The 6,517-nt window shown below is 36.0% G+C and overlaps 1 non-coding gene across 1 annotated transcript; it reads left to right on the forward strand.

Moving 5' to 3' along the window:
- The first annotated feature begins 414 nt into the window (after window positions 1-414).
- On the forward strand, window positions 415-487 carry TRNAV-AAC. Its single transcript has one exon. It is a non-coding gene; the product is annotated as a tRNA-Val (tRNA).
- The last annotated feature ends 6,030 nt before the right edge of the window (window positions 488-6,517 follow it).

The raw sequence follows: 6,517 nt of genomic DNA on the forward strand, positions 1-6,517 counted from the left end.
AAAATCCCAGACAGCCTTTCTGAAAATAGCTACTTGCCTTTAACCTCCCAGGAACCAAATCCAGCCTGATGGCAAATCCCTGAAATATCAGTGGGTCCATTCCATGCAGAAACAGATAACTGCTCACCTGATCTCTTCAGTCAGGTTCCTTCCATGTTTCATCTTTGCCTGTGACATAATGGCGTGTATGGGGGACCTTTGGAAAAGAAAAACTCTCCTGAAATGCAGGATTTAACCAGTAGCCCGAGAATCCCTTAAATTCTGCTCCCTCATCTTTCACTCTATCACTGACTTCTGGAGGGCACAAATCTCTAAGGAATATCAGCTTTTAAAGCCCTCTCATGATGCAAATACCAGTCTGGCTTGGCCTGCCAAAGATATGGGCATGCTAGTTGAAAGGTACCCACACTTCTGGTTTCTGTGGTGTAGTGGTTATCACATTTGCCTAACACGCAAAGGGTCCCTGGTTCGAAACCAGGCAGAAACATGTCTTTTTCTCAGCATTGGGATCATTTCAAGTTCCAGGCATACACAGGAAATAGCATCCCGTTTTCTTTTCTCCCTTATCCGAAGGGGAATGAATAAGCAGATGACGCTTTAAAGCAGGGGTGTCAAACTCAATTTCACTGAGGGCCGCATCAGCACTGCAGTTGCCCTNTCAAGTAGTAGGTTGTGATGTACTTTATCAAATGCCTTACTGAAGTCCAAGTAAATTATGTCCACAGCATTCCTCTCATCCACTAATTTTGTCACTTGGTCAAAGAATGCAATAAGATTTGTCTGGCATGATCTATTTTTGACAAACCCATGTTGGCTTTTAGTAATGACTCTGTTTGCCTCTAGGTGTTCATTGATTCATTGTTTGATTATCTTTTCCAGGATCTTCCCAGGTATTGAGGTCAGGCTGATAGGTCTGTAATTTCCTGGGCCCATTTTTTTTCCTTTTTTGAGGATGGGAACTACATCAGCTCTTTTCCAGTCCTCTGGTAGTTCCCCTGTGCTCCAGGATCTTTGAAAAATATAGTTCAGTGGTTCAGAGATCACATTTGCTAGTTCCTTGAGAACCTTCAATGGTCTTTTACCTTGAACCAAATCCACTTTTAAAACTGGATTTAAAACCTGATTTGATAATCCAGTTTCTAAATGTAAATAAGTTCAGAGATCCAAATCAAACAGACAGTTCAGATCAGGTTGATTGCATAACCCAGACTAATAGTTCAAATTAGACTGGATGAAAATGTATGTTCCTTCCTCTTCTTTTAACAAACTGCTCTTCTAGGTTTCTGATGGTCTTGTTTTGCTTCTACATGATTTCAAAAACTTCACAAGCTATAATATGAATAAAATTCCCAGGATTTGTGAAATGATAATTAACTATATTATATTTCTGTTGTCAATGTAATTCTGGGATGATCTAAGTTGGGTGATTTCAAGAAGTTCCATGCAGGCAAACTGTAGGTTGTAGAGAACTGAAGTCCAGCCCATCTTGACATACAAGATTTGGAACAGCTGATCTACCTCTTGTAAAAGCTAAGTACTGGTCCTCATAGCAAGTAACATCATGGAAGAAAAATGTTAGATATTCCAAGTGTTTATATTGTTAAAATCAACTAAGTTTAGATCTACTGTACATGGTTTCTGGATGAAAGATAATTAGCGATTCTAAGTGTGCTGCCTTTAGTTTTATAGGGAAGAAAATTGGGCTTTAATTGTATTAAAATATAAATCAAAATTAAATTATCTATAATTTAAATTATCTCATAGAACTGTGGTGGTGCAGTGGTTAGAATGCAGTATTGCAGGCTAACTCTGCTCACAGACAGCAGTTCGATCCTAACCGGCTCAATGTTGACTCAGCCTTCCATCCTTTCAATGTTCGTAAAATGAGGACCCTGATTGTTGGGGGCAATATGCTGACTCTGTAAACTGCTTAGAAAGAGCTGTAAATCACTGTGAAGCGGTATATAATTCTCAGTGCTCTTGCTATAAGAAAATCAAGTGAGAAATTATCCCATCTGTCCTGTAACAAAGAAAATCTTTGCCTTCTCTTTAGTCCTGACATGAGCTCCTGAGTAAATTACTTAACGTGTACAAGTATTCCAAAGGATAATCAGTAAAAGAAAAATAAATCTTTTTACCTAATGGAAGTCTTTAGTAACATACATTTCCTGATATCACCATGGTGATAATGATTAATCCAGGAACCAGATAGAATGAAAAAATGAAATAGCTTTTTGTAAATAAATTAAATCCTTTTCTTTCTTGCTACCAGGAAAATAATACATTTATAGTCTTTTTATTTTTGAGTCATTGTCTTATAGGATTTAAAAATGATTTGGAATTCTTGAGAATCATCCTAAGTAGAGCTAATAATCATCACTTCTTTAAATGTCTATTAAAAACGAGCTTTTATTGAAAAACACAGATAGGCAAGGCAGAGGGTCAGTTCAAAGGAAAAAGGAGAGGAAGGGAGAGAGAAAGCAAGATTAGAAGAACCCAAAATGAATGGATTAGGTATTCAAAGACCAGAAAGATTGATATTTCATAATCCTCCTAAGGCTTTTTATGGTTTTGCAAGTTGTTGTTTTTTCTTTTGGTCTCTGTACAATATGCTAAGTTTCAGTAGTCTCCAGGCTAACACCTGCATTTCTCATCTTTAATGAGAAAAGAGAATAATTGTTTTCCTACTGTGACAAGTTACAAAAGTTGTTGGAACTTCTGCATGCATAAATGTCTAAAGTAGTCCTCGATTTGCGAAAGGTCACTTAGTGACTGTTCAAAGTTATAACAGACATACAAAAAAAAGATATGACTCGGGAGTTACAACGATCTTCTGTGGTTATGTGACCTCATTTTGGGCACTCAGCAATTGACTCACATTTATAACTATTTGCAGTGTTCCATGATCACATGACTAATTTACAACTTTTTGCTGAAAATTGGTGTTTACATCTATTTTTTATTTTTTTTTTTGGCAAAAACGCCCCATAGCGAACATGGGGTTCATTTTGCTTAAAAAACACAGATTCCCTTAACAATCATAATAATTTGCTTAACAGCTGTCATAAAAAAGTTGTATTCTACAACTTAGAATAGTATTCTACAACTTAGGTACTTAGTAAACAGGCTAGTTAAAAAATATTTTTAATTCTTGATGCAGGATGATCACAACTTATGACTGTAATTGCCAGGCTCAATTATGGTAGTAACTCAAGGAATACCTGTACAGTCTTTTTAAGTGCAAGGTGTGGGGTTGAGTACTTTTGAATTCGATTTTAAAATATGAATAGATTTGCTATGAATAATGAGATAGACTCTAGTGCTAGCCAGCTATTCCAGAAGTGTACATGGGATACTCTACTGAAATGATTGTCAGAATTACATTAAGGTAACTAATAGTCATAAATCTTATATTAGTCAAACATGATATGTATATGAACCTCCTCATGTGCTTCCAATCTATCATATCAATGTTTTTCAAACTTGGGAACTTTAAGGTGTATGAACTTCAACTCCCAGAAATCCGCAGCCAGGAATTTTGGGAGTTGAAGTTCACAGATCTTAAAGTTGCCAAATTTGAAAAACACTGCCTTAGATCATCTGCTGCCTCTGATGCAAATTGCTATTTTTCTATATTTTGGATCTGATTATTAGTTCTGCTGGCAGCAATGCCCTGAAAAGTACAGATTATCAAGACAAATAAATATATTACAATAATTTATTGATTTGTCAGTATAAAAAATATGGAGGGAGGGAGTAAATCCAAATGAGATTAATAATTAGTTTGAAAGTTCAGTATTTTCTTTCCACACAATATTAGGTACTTAGTAAACAGGCTAATGAAAAATATTTTTAATTCTTGATGCAGGATTTTAGCAATTTCACCTAGATAATAAAGCTTCAAGGCTGTGTATTTTTAATATGGCTTTGGAAGATAAAGTCTTATAGACATCCATTTGGTCTCCAAATGCTTCATAAAAGGTACTACAGCAAATATTTGGTGGGGGCATTGCTATCATCAAAATATAAATTGGAGGCATCCTTCTAATGGACAGAAGGCGATCATGATTCTGATTACTAAAGGTTGCAGAGAGCAATTGGTGGCTGAAATGGAGCAAGTAGAAGTGAAAACTTGTTTACTTGATGGTGTTGGAAAGAGTATCTGAAAATGAATCATATTGATCCAAGGAGAGAAAGCACAATTCTTTTGCCATCTCATCAAGGAAGATGTTCAACCATTTTTAGAGATGTTTACTCATGTAACTTGCTCTATTAAAACCAGACAGAGCATATTAGTTCATAAGTGTAATCCATACTAGACAAAACAACATTAGTAAGTTATTTACTAAACAGCTGTATTTGTTAGATTTCTGTCTATCAGGCACAAAGAAGGAAGACCATAATTTTAAGTTGCAGTTAAGAAGATTTATTGCTCAAGCCTATACACAAGAATCTAGTCAATTAAATTTCAGTACTAAATTGGTGCCAGATAAGGGTTAATGGAATTCAAGAGGGATTGGACTTGGACCATTTGTGAGAATGTAACAATTCTAGGCTGAAGACTCACTTAACTTTGTCCCCCCAGCTCTGCCTGCTCTTCTCCTACATCATCCTACCTTTTCTTCAGGAAATCAAGAGAGTGAATATTTCCTCCTTCAGATTTCCCCACAACAATTCTGTGAGACCTGTTGGGCTGAGAAATAGAGAACAGCCCAAAATAATTCAGACAGTTTCATGACTCATGGTTAATCTGAACCCATATCTCCACAGTTCAGACCTTAACGTCTATGTCACATCAGTTTTCTGCAAATACATAGAGGGATAGATCCACTTACAGAGATGATTCATTGAAAGGACTTACTGGGAATTGATTCATTTCTTCTCAAAAACATAGACTACCAGCTCATGCTTAATTATTTTTCTGAACTTATTTTTTTTGATGGTTCCAACTGTGTCACAGCTTACTCAGCACAATAAGTTTCTCCAATATCTCATTTTATAATTTTTGAAACATTAATTTAAAAATTTTGTTGAGCTATATGAATGTTAATGTACATACAGTAGGACCCCAACTGCAATTAGAACTTGGAGTGACTAGTAGAATTAAAGATTGACTCAAAAGGGATCTGTAGCAAGCAATTAGAAATTGCAAACTGAGAAACAATTTTGATTGTTAAATACCTTCTATTTCGTCTTCATAGGTTACATAAAAGGCCTTCTATGTGAGTCTGATATAACAATGCAGGTCTTCCATCCAAATCTAGTTTGGCCTTCATATAAGCATCCACCCTATTTCACTATTGTATTAATTCCTTCATACAGCAGTTTAAATCTATATACAAGCTTCGCTGCCAAATTGGGAATAATACTGTATATCTTTCAATTCAGTTGTAAGTGACTGCTACTGCTATTTTATCCTTGTGGCACCCTGGTAGCACAGTGGTTAGAATGGAGTATTGCAAGCTAATTCTGCCCATTGGCAGGAGTTCGATCCTGATAGGCTCAAAGTTGACTCAGCCTTCCATCCTTCTGAGGTCAGTAAAATGAGGATCCAAATTGTTGGGAACAATATGCTACTCTGTAAACTGCTTACAGAGGGCTGTATAGCACTATGAAGTGGTATATAAATCTAAGTGCTAGTGCTATTGTTATCCTAGGCCTGCATTGGAGTAAAGAAAGCTATTCCTGCCCTAAATCAGCCTTGTCACGAAGAGCACATTACAGCTAATTCCCAAAAAACCAAGGACAATTTTTTCCAACTGTACTTAAAAACTTTAGATAGATCTTTAATGGTCACAGGTTAGAAAATGTTAAATGTTCAAGAATCTTGGAAGAAGGCGCTCTCATGCTGTTTATGTCTCCAATTTAGCCAAAATAACTATTTTATAACTTTTGCAGCATAATTAGTCACATGGCAGCTGAGGAATTCTGGGCATTGACGTCTACATGCCTTAAAATTGCCAAAGTTGAAAACTGTCATAGGCATTGCCTGTGGCTGTAAAACTTTCCCAGGCAACAGCCTTAACACAACTATATATTATTCTGGACAGCATCCAGCTAATATTCTAACTTTAGACCACTTTAATGTGTACAATCTATATTTCTCAGTTATATATTTTGCACTCCTAAACATGTTTCTAATGCAGTCCTTAGGCTAGAATCTCTGCTGATTAGATTTTGAAAAAAAGAGTTTGGATAATTGCTTTTAATTATTGGTTCAAGCTCATTTATCAGCTGTTCTACTTTGTTTGACACATTTTAGTCTACTGGAAGAAGTCCCTGAAGCAGGAATTGATTTCCCAGATTGCTCTATGTAACTTTGGCAGGTCCCAAGCAAAGATAGTCCTACAAACTGAATTATAGTACTGTATAATTTGAACCAAATACTGCAAGATACCAAAAATATTTAGTGGGAGAGGTATGGTTTCCTTATCTTCCTACTCTAATAATATCAAAAATAGCAATGTTCTCCTCACTGCTCTGTAATATGGAGCAGATATTGTAATATTCTTCCTAT

This window comes from Protobothrops mucrosquamatus, unplaced genomic scaffold (genome assembly GCF_001527695.2).
Source record: "Protobothrops mucrosquamatus isolate PMUCROS unplaced genomic scaffold, P.Mucros_1.0 scaffold_168, whole genome shotgun sequence".
In the NCBI taxonomy this organism is placed as follows: domain Eukaryota; kingdom Metazoa; phylum Chordata; class Lepidosauria; order Squamata; family Viperidae; genus Protobothrops; species Protobothrops mucrosquamatus.